This window comes from Malania oleifera, chromosome 3 (genome assembly GCF_029873635.1).
Source record: "Malania oleifera isolate guangnan ecotype guangnan chromosome 3, ASM2987363v1, whole genome shotgun sequence".
NCBI classification, from domain to species: domain Eukaryota; kingdom Viridiplantae; phylum Streptophyta; class Magnoliopsida; order Santalales; family Ximeniaceae; genus Malania; species Malania oleifera.
Window position 1 is genome coordinate 293,069 of NC_080419.1, and position 15,766 is coordinate 308,834.

A 15,766-nucleotide genomic window follows, 5' to 3' on the forward strand; every position below is an offset into this window, starting at 1 on the left:
AATATCGAGTAGATGTTTTCACAGAATTATGTATAGATTATGTTATATTACAGTTTTATGAAATGAATGATGATTATAATTTTATATGATGTAAATTGCCATATATGATAGTAAAGCCCTGTTATGATGTTCTTATGTTTAAGCACGGTACCGTAACTATATGTATGTAGAGGTGCAACCACATTGCTCAATTAAAGTGTGGATGGGACAGGCGACTGGTGGCCTGGGTAAAGTACTCCCCGAAGGAGTGATTTCGAGACCCCATTCGACGGAGTATTTTGGATGACTTAGCCTTCGGGCGACCTTCGGGTACAGAGTGAGTAGGCACCATCATACTACTTTATGTTTGAATTAGCATTAGTCAGCTGGCTATTTGCTAGGTCCAGCCTTCGGGTCGCATAACCCGTCATGAGGAGAAACATGTTGCACGTGTATGTGATGGCGTGACGACGCTAGTCTTGCAGACCAGGTTGTATCTTCTAGGCATATATGGGCATATTTACTATAGAAAATGTTATATTGAACCAGCAGTATGTATTTTTAGATTTACGGAGCAGTATAGTTTTAAAATGCCAATTAAATGTATTTAAATGTTAGCAGTATAAGTACACACGAAATCTCATGCTAGCCACACACTGATAATGTAGCGCCCCGAGCCTGAAAACCCGGTTTGGTGCGTTATACCTGAATAAATCGTGCTACGTGGAGCCTCGAACCCGCCTGGTGGGACCTAAGTGCCACGTCATCCATTCATTTACCTGATATTTGATATTCTATTACCATTTACGCAGTAGAAAACATAAATACAATCCTCCAACAAAAACATAAAACATAAAACTTACACATCCTAAAAGTATCATCAAAGTTTATACCCTTTTTCTTTCTATATCCAAAAATGTGATAACAACCCCGAGCTCTCTAAGCTCGATCACGTGGAGGTCCTGAAGAAAATGATTTTGTACTCAAGTGAGACACATTTTAGTAATGGAAGAAACAATATATTAAATCAGTGTGTAGCCAACATAAGGTTTGTAAATAATACATAAAATCATCATTTGCATTTAATCATAATTTCTAAAATCCTTTCCTGAGCCTGATCAAACACATGTAAGGTATTTTACCAACGAGATTTACTAAGGATTGGGGTGATTACCTGCCATACAAGTAGCACCCCTTTGCTCTGATACTTTAGGCAACTAATGGTCACAATTGAAGCATATCAGGATACTTAACTTACTCAGTAAGCTCTTAGGTGAAAAAGTAATCTTGTACTCATACAGTTTATACAAAAGTTTAACAGCAAAGGCTCCTGACGATAAGGAAATTTACTTGCCCATACAAATAATTTCCCTTTGCCCTAATACGTTATGCAGCCTATTGCTACATCTGATACCTACTAGGGCACTCGCCTTTCTCAGCAAGCCCTCAGGCGAAGAGTTTGCCTCGTCCATATAAATACATATCATACTAGCATGGATACTGATTTTACAATAATACATTACTTTGTCTGTCATTTATTTTGTATTTCTCATCTGTTTATGTTCTCAGCTTTGATATTTCGTAGCATTTTACTTTACGTGGCTCTTTCCCATTTTATATTGTTCACATTTTACATTTCATTTCATTCTTTCCATTTCATTTTCTGCATTCGTACTACAAGTCCTTTCAGTTGTACATCAATTAGTCCACATAGATATGCACTATTATGCTATTACAGCTTCTTTCAGCTGTTCATCAGTTAGTCCACATAGATATGCGCTATTCTGCTACTACAATTCCTTTCAGGTGTACATCAGTTAGTCCACATAAATATGTGCTAGCTTGCTACTACAACTCCTTTCAGCTCTCATTAGTTAGTCTATAGCTCCTTTCAACTGTTCATTGTTTCCATGGTTACATTAACAATCACATGCAGCATAATTCATATAACATTTTCATTTTCAGTGCATTCCCTGTATAACCTGCATCTCATACATATAACATAATTTACACAGAATTTTCATTTTACTCATGTCACACAATTTAGCAGTAAAATTTATACATTTCCTGTAAAATAAGCCAACCTATATTTAACATTCATATACTGAAAATATACTTTTAATTTCTTACATAATTATCCTGAAAAATCTTTGACTTTCATCAGTCAATTTTCATATATACATAACTAATAAAACAACCATAGGCTCAGAAATCATAATTTAAAGGCATTTTAAACCCATACGAAAACATATACATATATGCATAACATAATCCATTTATCCTTTTAATTCATAAAATCTGGTTTAATATATATTCCTCCTTATCTAGTTTCTTGAATTACGCCAACAGGGACCCCAAAATGATGCCTGTGGCACTCACTCAAACCCTGATTCACTAATCCTAGTTCAATTAAATTAACCCTAAATAAAATATTATTTCAATATTTCCTAAGCCCATAAATTCCAAATAAATAATTAAACTCTCAAATATAACAAATTTACTTATTTTCACAAATTACACTCTCGCTTTGGAGTGGTGCTTAGGAAACCCAAATTGAAAATTTACTCTGACCAAAACAACGACGATCGAGACTAGGACCCCATGGTGGTGCCCGATTGTCGATTTAGTTGAAGATCTAAGAAAAAATTAAGTAAAAAGGGAGGGTTTGTCTTTCCCCAGGAGTGGTGCCTACATCGCTCCCACGACAAATCCGCTCTGGTAGAAATGTTAGTGGCGGAGATAAGAACCCAACGGTACCTTCTGTTTCCTAATCGACTGTATATCCGCCGAAAAATTGAGGAGAGAAAGAGAGAGATGGAGTCAGAGGTGAGCATTGAGGGATGGGGGCGCAGCTCTCTGGGAATCCAATTTCAATTGGATTCATAGCTTCCTAAAGAAGCTTTCTTATATATATAATATACTTTAAATTATATATATATATATATATATATATATATTATATTAAACTTACATAGATATATATATATATATATTTATTCCAATTAGTTTTTTTTACTTTTTATACTATTCCTTTTTATTTGTTTATTTAATACATTAATTTAATAATGTTAAACTAATTAATTGATTAGTAATTTTAATTAATAATTTTTTTTCGAGTTATTACAGATACTAATATAATCTGTCTTACTTATAGGTGTCTCACCCTGGTATACAAATGTTGTTTCAAGTCCTCCGAGGGATCGAGCCTAGCGTGTTGCCAGACAGAGTTAGATAGTAGACAGTCCTTGTCAGAGTTGGTGAGATTTTAGATAGTGTTTGTCTCTTTTGGGATTGTATATATAGCAGGTTATGTTTTTAGTTATATATGAATGTATATGAGAAATAGTTAGATACTCTGGTAACCTTTAGAGGGTGTATGTTTGTATTTCTACTGTGTATGTTCATATAGTTCAGTATAGAACACCCGTTTTTCCCTTGTTTGGGCGGATTATTTATGTATGGTATTAGAGAGATGTATATTTAGTGGCACTCCGGGCCTGCCCAGAGGGTCGGGGTGTTACATATATGATATGAAAGTATATGAATGAATTGAGAAATGAAAGTATATGTATATGATTATGAAATGATATGAAAACGTATGAAACTGTGTTTTACATATGTATATGATTATGAGTACATATCTGTATAAATTCTCCTAGTTGATATATGTATTAAAATGGTATGTGATATGGAATAATTGAACTTATGCGTCACAGACTATAAATAATTTATTCCGACTTACTGAGAGGTGTCTCACCCAAATGTCTAAACATTTCAGGAAATCATGACAAACCAGTAGATACAGCTCCGAGATAGAGGTAAGCTGGTACCCTAATAGACAAGGTAAGTGTTTTGAGTTGGAGAGTGTGTTTTGTGAAATCTACTGGGATTTTTGTGGAGTTGTGGAGATGTATGTGTATGTATGGATATGTAGTATTCTAGTATTTGTATTCTGAACCTGCGCTAGCTCACCAACCACACCCAACTTTTCAACAGTTTGCTCACCCTTTTTACCTTTAGCCAAATCTTCAACCCCTTGCTTTACTTCCATTGATCTGTCACCCCCTTGCTCTACACTTAAGGATTATAGGGCTCCTTATTAGGAATACTTCCTTTCACATCATACACTTTAGTTCTAGAGGTATCAGCCTTCCCTTTCTCCTTCTTTTCATTGCAAAAGTTGACAGTATGCCCAATCAATTTGCAGTGTGTGCAGTATCTTGGAAGATTTTCATAGGCCACTTCTTGGATCATAGGTTCCTCATCTGGAAGCAAAACCTTCACACAATGCTTCACCTCCTTGGCCACATTAACTTCCACAAGTACCCTAGCAAAGGATACCCTCGTGTTCATTGAAGTAAGTTTATCTGCACATAAAGGTTTCCCCAGTTCAGAGTAGATTTTTCCCAGAGCTGAACGAGTCCGCATTTCGATTGGCAGGTTTTTGAGTTGAACCCAAACAAGGAGAGAAGTTCTCTATTTCGGGTCAAATTGGAACCTCCTTAGCATTCTTTTTACCAGCAATGTCCTTCCATAAATCACAAAGGGTCCCTTCTGCAGAACACTTTCAAGATCCTCTTCATTATGAAATTTAAAAACTATCCATCCTTCACTATGATTGATGTAGTTTACATTGACCTTCCACGAGCTAATCAAGTTATTTAATGCTGATTTTCGAGGGAATTTCCCCATAAAGTAGCCAACAAGGCACTTGAGACACGAGCATTCAGGATTTGATAAGTCAGATCTTAGTAAACGAGCACCAGATCCATCTGAATCAAAAGTTGGAATCGAAGTACAACAATGAGGATTCCTATTGTTAGCTAATAGTTGAGACCATGGTACCTTTCTATTGTTTCGAACAATCATTTTCTCTTCTTTAACTATCTAGGCATAACTTTTCCTATCTCTTTCCTGGATCTGTTGCTCATCCACATTACCCTGCTCCATTTCTGCCTCATTAGCCAGCCCATCTCCTTCACTGGTGTCCAACATTTCCACTGAATCCTTCAAGCCAAGAGTTGCTGAAACAGTAGGTTCTTCATCTCCCCAGAGCTTCTTTTTCCCAACTTCATTTCCACCATCATCACCGGTTTTTGGAGTTGAGCCACTTTTTACTAACCCTAGAGCCTCCATGATTTTTTCGTTCAACATCATCGAGGCATCTTTTTCCAGATCATTAGGACCAGCTTCCTCCTTCGAACCAAAAGATAGGCTCGCAATAAGACCTAGACATTTCTGAAGGAATTCCAGCAGGGCTGAAGGCGAGTGCATGTCCTTCGACACTTGGGATTTCTGGTCTGTACCCTTCGACGGTCTCGTATACTCCATTATTATCTCATGGTCTTTCTTCTCACCCATTCTGATTTATTTCCCCCTTTGTATTCAATGAACTTCAGGGCATCATCAACCTTCTCTTTCATGGTCTTTCCTTCACCAGATGGTCCCTGTGCCCTAGCAACAAGATTTCGACCCATCTAACATGAAGAATAGAATCAAATTTAAAAAAAAAAAATCCGGTGCATAATGACCTGCTATTTAACTGGGCTTACTTATTTATTTATTTATTTTTATACTGTAAAATTTATATTGCTCTGATACCTACTAGATTAAATCAAAATATCAACCTAAACAGCGAGAAACAAAATTCATATAAACACAATCAAGAAAATATACAATCCCAGAGTGCTAAAATGTTCCCCAAAATATACATATATGATTGTTTCCTAAAATACCCTCAACTGGGTTAGGGCTATACATAAATACTCCCAAAAATACTCACTCTACTGACAGGACAGTATTGAAACCCCTCTACCTGCGAGCCTGATCTGCTCGCCTACCTGAATCACCTGAAAAATGTTAAAGTAATAGGATGAGTCAACGTTCAGTAAGACGAAATATGATATTACTAGTGTGTGACAAATGAGTTACAATACTATGAAAATCTATTTCTATATAATCGTGTATAACTGAATCTGTAAATACAGTACAAATTATATAAACTACCACCATTTTCCATGTTGCTTAACACATATATATTTTAGGTTTCTATACATAATACTTTAGATATGTATACGTATATTCCTTGTTTCTGTGAAACCGTACATACATAATAATAACTGAAAACTTTTCTGGATGGATAACTGTATGTCATGATTTAACCCCTCATAACAGGGTTGTGCGGCCCGTAGGCGGGATCTATCCTTGCTGGCCGACCAGGATAAACTACTATACTTTGTCAGTCGGATCAACCCTCCTCAACCCATATCTGATGAGGAGCCTATCTACACGTGGGCTCTATACGATCGACTTACATACCACGTATTATCTGAATAGGTGGTTGCACCCTATACTGTATGTAGCAACGATACCATGCTCTGGAAGCTGTATCTGTAATGGTCCATCAGGGTCTGATACTATATAATACATCTCTATATACAACTATCTATTTTACCATGATTCTGTAATAACTGTATAAACCATGACGCTGTGGAAAACTGTATCTATATCAACTGCGTTTCTGTAATTAATTGTAAATCTATATGTCATGGTATTGTAAAATTGTATAATCATGGTATTTCTGTAATTGCTGTAAAAGACGTTCTCTGTATATTCTGTAAAACATATCTCTGAAAAATACTGTAAAACATGTTTCTATACTATATCTATATTCTCAAGCCACACAGTAATTTTAAAACATATTAATCATATTTAGTAAATTGTATAAATCTTTGCTGTAAACAATACTCTGGTGGAACATTTATAATTTTATACTAAAAACATATTCAAATAACTTAGCATAGCATATTTCCCTTACCTGTTTCCTGCTAAGAATCCCTTACTATATCAGGTCCAATACCGGCAAGGCTCTCCACTCAACACCCTGAAAATCATAAATTCCAAAACAAAACATCAATATTTCTTGGCCTACATTATTTCCTACAACTTCCAGAAAGCCAAAAACTGAATAAAAGACCTTACCTTGGATTGGGATGAATTCCAACTTCATTTTACCAATGATTCGCTCCGGCAGACTTGAAGAGAACTCTGTCAGGAACGTCATGGTGGCCTCAGATCGTCGATCCAACGACTAACGGGGCCAGAATCGAAGAAAGAAGACGGAGAGGCCGTAGGAGAGAGAGAGAGGAGAGGGTTTGCGGCTAATTTTCTGCAATTAAAATGATTTTAGGGCTATTTATATTGTGGGCTTCGTCAACGAGCCATGTTATCTTGTCGACGAGTCCTTAAGTAATTTCATCGACGAACCTTACCCTTTGTCGACGAAATTTAGAGTAGCCCAAATTCTTCTCTCGGTATTTTCTCGTCGACGTGGCGGGACCTCATCGACGAGGTCCTAAAGAACCTTCGTCGACAAACCCCTATATTCGTCAACGAAGTCGGCTGCCTCCTTCTGTTACTGATTCCATTTCTCTCCCTCTCTTTATTATTTAAATACCATTATTTTTTGGGTCGTTACATTCTCCCCTCCTTATAAAATTTCGTCCTCGAAATTTACTATCTGTATCCCTATCTATACACTCCATCATCCTATAAGGAAAAAAGGTCTACTTATTTTATTACCTGCCCTCACTTACGGCAGAGGAATACTGTGGTTACATAGGTAGTTCTGGGAGATTACAATCATAAAAGAAAATCCTCCCAAAACCAAAATACTACCTATTTTATACACTACATTACAATTTTACTATGCTAAACAAAATAAAATTACTATTATTTTAATTATACATCACTACTATGACCCACTAAACAAGTGAGGATATTTCTGTCTAATCTCGCTTTCAAGCTCCCACGAAACCTCTTCTTTTGTGTGATTCCTCCACAGGACTTTTACCAACTGTATCTTCTTATTGCGCAATTCCTATTCTTTCCTATCTAGGATCTGTACTGGAGCTTCTTCATATGCTAAAGCCTCACTGAGTTCCAGTTCTGCTTGGCTGATGATATGGGAAGGATCTAGGACATATTTCCTTAGCATAGAAACATAAAATACATCATAAACTTGAAATAGAGATGGCGGTAAAGCTAGCCGATAGGCTACTGACCCAATCTTCTCAAGTATGTCAAATGGGCCAATGAACCTAGGGCTCAACTTACCCTTCTTCCCAAATCTCAAGATCCCCTTCAGTGGAGTTATTCTCAGAAACACATGATCGCCCACTTCAAATTCCAGTTTTCAGCGACGAGTATCCGCATAGCTTTTCTGCCGACTCTGCGCTGCACTGATCCTGTCTCGAATAAGCCAGACTTTATCACACGCTTACTAAATTATCTCTAAACCCAAATCTCGCCTTTCACCTACTTTATCCCATAAAAGAGGAGATCGGCATCTTTTACCATATAATGCCTCGTAGGGTGTCATGTCGATGCTAGTTTGATAACTGTTATTATAAGCAAATTCAACTAGCGGCAAAAACTGAATTCAGCTACCTCCAAAGTCTAACACACAGGCACGAAACATATCTTCCAATACCTAGATGGTTCTCTCAGTCTGACCATCAGTCTGAGGGTGGAAAGCTGTGCTGAATGCTAGCTGAGTCCCTAGTGCCTCCTGTAAACTCCTCCAGAACAGCGATGAGAAATGTGGATCGCGGTCCGAGACTATAGATACCGGCACTCTATGGGATCAAACAATCTCCTATATGTAAATCTCTGCTAACCTGTTCATAGGGTATCAAACCTTAATAGGTAGAAAGTGCGCTGTCTTTGTCAATTTATCAATCACCACCCAAATAACATTCTGACCATGCGACGCTGGCAGCAGTCTAGTAACAAAATCTATGGATACATGGTCCCACTTCCACTCGAGAATGAAAAGTAGCTGCAATTGACCAACCGGCCTCTAGTACTCAGCCTTAACCTGTTGGCACGTCAAATACTGCTGCACAAACTCCGCTATCTCCCTCTTCATGCCACTCCACTAGAAATACTTTCGCAAATCCCTATACATTTTTGTACTGCCAGGATGAATAGTGTATAAAGATCTATGTGCCTCCTCTAGAATCGTCCTCCTGATTCTGTCATTTGCAGGCACACACAATCTGGTGCGAAATCTCAGAGCCCCATCTGTGTGCCCCTTCTGTTACTGATTCCATTTCTCTCCCTCTCTTTATTATTTAAATACCATTATTTTTCAGGTCATTACACTAATATCATCTATGCAGCGAAAAACATAAATATAATCTCAACAAATATAATACCAAAGTTTACTATTCCTGTCCATAATCCAAATTAACTATTCACCACCTGTAATCACATATATACATGTCTCCAAAATATAATCCCCAAATACCAGTATTCTCAACCATCCATATCTTAGAAAACTTAAAACATAGAACATAAAATATAAATTTATACATCTCAAAATTAACATAAAAATATACCATTTTCTCTTTATATTTCCCAAAAATGTTATAAAACCTCGAGCTCTTTAAGCATGATCTCGAGGAAATCCTGAAAAGATAAATTCATATTTGGGTGAGACACATCTTAGTAGGGGAAGAAACAATATATTAAAATAACGTGTGGCTAACATGAGTTTATATAACAACATAATATTTAACATTTGAAAATCATTAAAATAATTTCTAAAATCATTCCTTGAGCCTAACCAAACATATGCAAAACATTTAACCCATGAGATTACTCAAGGATAGGGGTGATTACCTGTCCATACAAGTTGCACCCCTCTACTATAATACTTAGGCAACCCTAGGGTTGCTGCTGAAACATATCAGGGAACTCACCTTACTAAGTAAGCCCTCAAGTATTAGATTGATCTCGTACTCACACATTCAAGCAAAAGTTTACCAGTGAAGGCCCTGAGGATAGGAAAATCTACTCGCCCATACAAGTAGGTTCCCTCTACCTTAGCACGTTATGCAGCCTACTGTTACATCTGATACGTCTAGCGCACTCACCTTTCTCAGCAAGCTCTCAGGCGAAGAGTATGTCCGCCCCAAACGTAACATGTTCTACTAGCATAAATACTGATAATACCATAATACATTATTTTGTTTGCCATTATTCTACATTTCTCAATTGTTCACGTTTTCATCTTTTACTTTTCATTTCATTTCACATTAAGTGACTCTTTCCCATTTTACATTGTTCACATTTCACATTTCATTTCCGTCTCACTCATTTCCATTTTCATTTCATTTCATTTCATACCTAGCATCTTTTAGCTGTTTTACCCAACATCTTTTAGCTGTTTTACGTAGTTGCATTAACACTCACATGCAACATATTTCATATAACATTTTCATACTCAATTCATTTCCTATATATCATGCATCTTATACATATAGCATATTTCCACACATCATTTCTATTTACTCATGCCACACTATTTAGCAGTAAAATTCATATATATTTCCTATAAAATAAGCAAACCCACATTTAACATTCACATACTAGAAAAAAATACCTTTAATTTCTTACATAATTATTCTAAAAAATATTTCACTTTTATCAGTTCAATTTCACATATACGTACCTAATAAAACAGCTCTAAGCTTAGAAAGCATAATTTAAAGGGTTGACATTTTAAACCCATATCGAAACATATACACGTATATATACCATAATTCATTTTCCTTTAAATTCATAAAAATTCAGGTTTAATATATATTTTTCCCTTTACCTAGTTTCTTGAACTACACAATAGGGACCCCAAAAAATACTTGCGGCGCTCACCCGAGCCCTGAATCAAAAATCCTAATTTCATTAAATTAATCATAAATAAAATATTATTTTAATATTTCCTAGACTCATAAATTCAAAATAAATAATTATACCCTCAAATATAACCAATTTACCTAATTTTCCAAATCTCACTCTCGCTTTGGAGTGGGGCCTAGAAAACCCCAATTGAAAATTTACTCACACCACAATAACGACGATCGCGACTGGGACCTCGTGGTGGTGTCTGATCGTTGATTTAACAGTAGATTTAAGGAGAAATTAAGGAGTTAATGAAATATACCTTTCCCCAGGAGTGGTGCCCACGCCACTCCCACGATAAATCCGCTCTAGTAGAAATGTTGGTGGTAAAGTTAGGAATCCAATGGTACCTTCCGTTTTTCGATCGGCCAAATATTAGTAGAGAAAATAAGGAGAGAGAGGAGGAAGACGTAGGAGTGAGAACGGACGCAAAAGAGAAAGAGAGAGGCGCAAGAGACGCAGAGTGAAGAATCCAATATGAATTTGGATTCTGGATAGCTTCTATAGAAGCTTTTTATAAATATATATATATATATATATATATATATATATTATATTAAACTTACATAAGTACTTAGACAATGCTAGCCAACAACCACGCTCTTGAAATGCTAGGACGCTAGTGTCGACTACTCGAAGGCCTATAAAACATTTGTATGATAGGGGTGAGACACCTCTCAATAAGGGAGAAACAGGTTATATCAGTGTGTGGGCACATGAGTGTTATTTCAACAGTAAAATATAAACATTTCACAATTCTAGTATTTTCATAATACAATTCCAGTATATCTCACAAAACACCTCGATATAGTGTTGTCACACTCTTCGGCCTAAGTCGGTCGCATTACACGGCGCCCCCGGTAACCTAACATAGCATAAGCCCCCACAGTATTGAACCGGTGCAAACATCGTGAAACTCACACCCTTCGGTGACCAAATAGAATCATAGGTGGTATTTCACACCCTCGGTTTCACGACGGATATTTGAGCCTACGATAGTTAACCGACACCGTAACGACCTGACCCTTAATATGGACCCAGGTGTCACTCACTTATACAAAATACTTGTACCTATTTAAGATACATAGACAACCCGCCCTAAACAGGGACCTACGGGTGTACACCATACATAATTACAATGTAAATGTTGTATAAAAGCATAAACATTCATCGAGATTTCTACTAGACTTATACCAGAGCTAACTAATACATCCACAAGTACCTAAATCTAGACATGGAATAAATCCTATTATTACAATCCTCTAGAAAGGACCTTCATCTAAGTATAATACATTATTCGAATGCTTACGTAAGCTAAACCAAAATACAATCTCCCCAGTCCCTTTTAGCTACTAGGACCGACGTACTGATGGACCTGAAAACAAAGGTTGTATAATAGGGTGAGACACCTCTCAGTAAAGAAGAAAGTGTTACAACAGTGTGTGACTGCATATATACACAATTTCATACATACTCATACATTTGAAACATTTGTTTATAATACTGTAACATATAACATTTATCTGCACATCAAGTATTTAAATCATGCATATTGTTGCGACCTCCCAGCGCGCGTGTGCCCCGGGGTGGCAAAATAAAAATCAATTTTAATTTTCAAGGAAAAATAAGAATATCGGAGTCGCCACTAACCTTTAGTGTGATTAGAACACATGATTACTACCCCGTTAGGGGTAGAATGGGTCTACGTTACCAGAGCTGGGGTCGGGAGTTCGGTTACGCGAGGGGAAGGTACGAGCACCCCCTACGCGCCCGTTCTTACGAACGATACCGAATTAATTTGGAATCATCCCTAAGTTAATCTAATAAGTCTTTTAAAATTTCTCCTCTAATGAATTTACTAATACACGTACAAAGTGAATAAATAAATAAATAAGTAACTAAATAATAAAAAAATATATAAAATATAAATATTTACATATTCCCTCAGAACCAAAGGTACGTGAAGCCCGAAGGCTCATACCCCAACATTAAAATCATAGGGATAAAAAGTCAAAAATATTTAATAACAAAAATATAATAATAATAATAATAATAATAATAATAATAATAATAATAATAATAATAATAATAATGATAATCATAATGATAATGAACATAATAATAACAATAATAATGATAATAAATAACAATAGTAAAAATAAATAATAATAATAATAATAATAATAATAATAATAATAATAATAATAATAATAGTAGTAGTAATCTCATAATGATAATAATAAATAATAGTAACAATATGCACACATTAATAATAAATACATATTCTGAATATCATAATGGTAACGTAATAATTTCACACATAATAATAATAATAATAATAATAATAATAATAATAATAATAATAATAATACACTATAAATAAAAGGTAATAATAATAATCTTCCTAATGGTACACACCCCTAATATCCTATAAATACCTTTACACACGTATGGAAATAATTAATAAAAGAAATAAACCAAATTTAGAATTAAAATATGAAAACCAATGCAAAGGTAAAAAAATAATGAAATTATGGAAACAAGTTATTGCTGAAAATAATATATACCAATGCAGCATGGTCGCCAAAATTAATATACACCCTAAATATACAAATATTAAACATAAAATGGGTACAATAATAACAAAAAATCCTACATACACACAATAATGAATATGGCCTTAATAAATGCAACTAAAATCCTAAACATTAACCCCATCACATGAACCTTACATATTCAAATGCAATCAAACCAAACCTGCATTTTAAACATATCACGTGAGCACTACATATTTGATAATAACTACAATATACCAATATTATGATAACAATAATAGTAACGTGCTAATTATATAATAATCTTACCAATAATGCTATATAAACAAATATAATACTAATACTAATATAATTAATATAATAATAATGCTAATGATAATGAGCCAACTACATAATAATATGACTAATAATAATATATAAATCATATAGTACTAATAATAACAATACACCTATAATATGATGACAATATTAGAAATAATATACAAACCATATAATAATATTATTGATGGTAATATACAAATAATATAACAACATTATTAATAATGATATTCACATGACAATGATACTATAACCAATAATATATAAATAATAATATTATTAACAATAATATACAACTAATAATACTAATATGGTATATACATATATATGCATAAGTATATTGTGTGTTGTGTGTGTGTGTGTGTGTGTGTTCTGTGTATTTGCAGAGGGGCAAGGGACTTACCAGAGAGTTGCCGAGAGTGGAGGCTGCTATGGCTGGGGCTGTGGCGGCGACGAGGGGAGCTGACGACGGCGACGGCTTTCTGGCTGTACATCTGTGACCAATGTGAACGGTGGCTGGCCGAAGCAGAAGATGGTGGCCGAAATATTGGGAACGTGGCCTTGTGTGTTGCCTAGGCAGAGGTGAGTCGCGGGAGAGTTGGGTGCTATTGGTTTTGCTGGAGCTGGGCTGTGATGGTGGTCGGAGCAGCAGGGGAGGCCACTAGTGGCTGGAGTCGTGGCTTTGCTGGCTGGCTGTGAAGGTTGATGGAGGAGATTCAACTGCTGCAAGGGCTCGCCGGTGAGGTTGTATGATGGTGGAGCTGTTGCTTGTGTGATGACAGCGGAAACAGCAAGTGGTGGAGGCGTCAGCCAAGGCACCAGTTGCTGGGTAGAGAATAGAGACGCGTTAGGGCTCCTCCTGAAGTTATGGTGCTCAGCTACAGAGGGATGGATGGAACAGGGGGTTCTCGAGTGGAATGCAGAAGGTGGCGATGGAGGTTGCTGGGCGGGGAGTTGGCGAGATGGGAAATGGAGATGGAAGAAGAATAAAGGAAGCAATTGAGAAGACCGGTGTGGTCTGCGGCTGGGCAGCGAAGAAGAATGATCAAAGGCCAGGTTTTTTTTTTTGGTTTTGGCTCTACCTCCCTTATATAAAAAAAATTCTATAAACCCTAAAAAAAAACTTCCTTTTTGATTTTATTTTTCTTTTTCTTTTCTTTTTCTGCTTTTACTATTATGGTAATAATAGTAATAATAATAATAATAATAATTATAATTATAATAATAATATAAGGATCAATAAGGTAATAATAATAATAATAATAATAATACTAATAATAAATAATAATAAATAATTATAATAAAGATACTATTAGTAAAATAATAATAATAATACTAATAATAATAATAATACTAATAGTAATAGTAAAAAATACTAAAAATAATGACAATAATAAAATAATGATAATAATAATAATGATGATAATAATAATAAAAGTGATAAAAATAATAATAATAAATATATCTAAAATAATAATAGTAAAGTAATACTAATAATACTACTGGTAATAAATAATAATAAATAAAATAATTATAAGAAAGTAATGATGAAAATACTAATAATAATAATAATAATAATAATAATAATAATAATAAAATAATAATAAAAATAAGTTAATAATAATAATAATGAAAAAAATAAGAGGGAACCCCTTATTCTATTTGGTTAGGGCAAAAATAGGGTGTCTACACATATGATTATTAGAACAACGATCAGTTTGTCATAACATGTTTTGCCTATTTACCCTGTGGTAAGGGTTGTGCACTGATATTTCCAACAATGCCCTATTCGTGCAGGCATTTGTCAAGTATCTAATATATAGTCCAACTGCCCCCATCAGGTCTATTATTTCACCAGTGGTTTCATTACTCCTGTCATCTGAGTATCTATGTACCCACACTGATTTACATGTGTGGTTGCACTATACCCTTCTAGCTGAGGAATTCCCTACCATCGGGAGTATCTTTCACTTCCATTAATGAAGCTTTTTCAACTTCTCACATTGGAGTATCTTTCGACCCCTTTTATTGAAGTATCTTTCAACTCATTTGGTAGCAAGTTGTGGTCCCATTTATTATATACACAATTTATAGCAAAATATAATAACCTGTGCAATTTCAGTATTTTCACAAATTCAGATAATCACATCGGGTTCAAACCGGCGCCTATC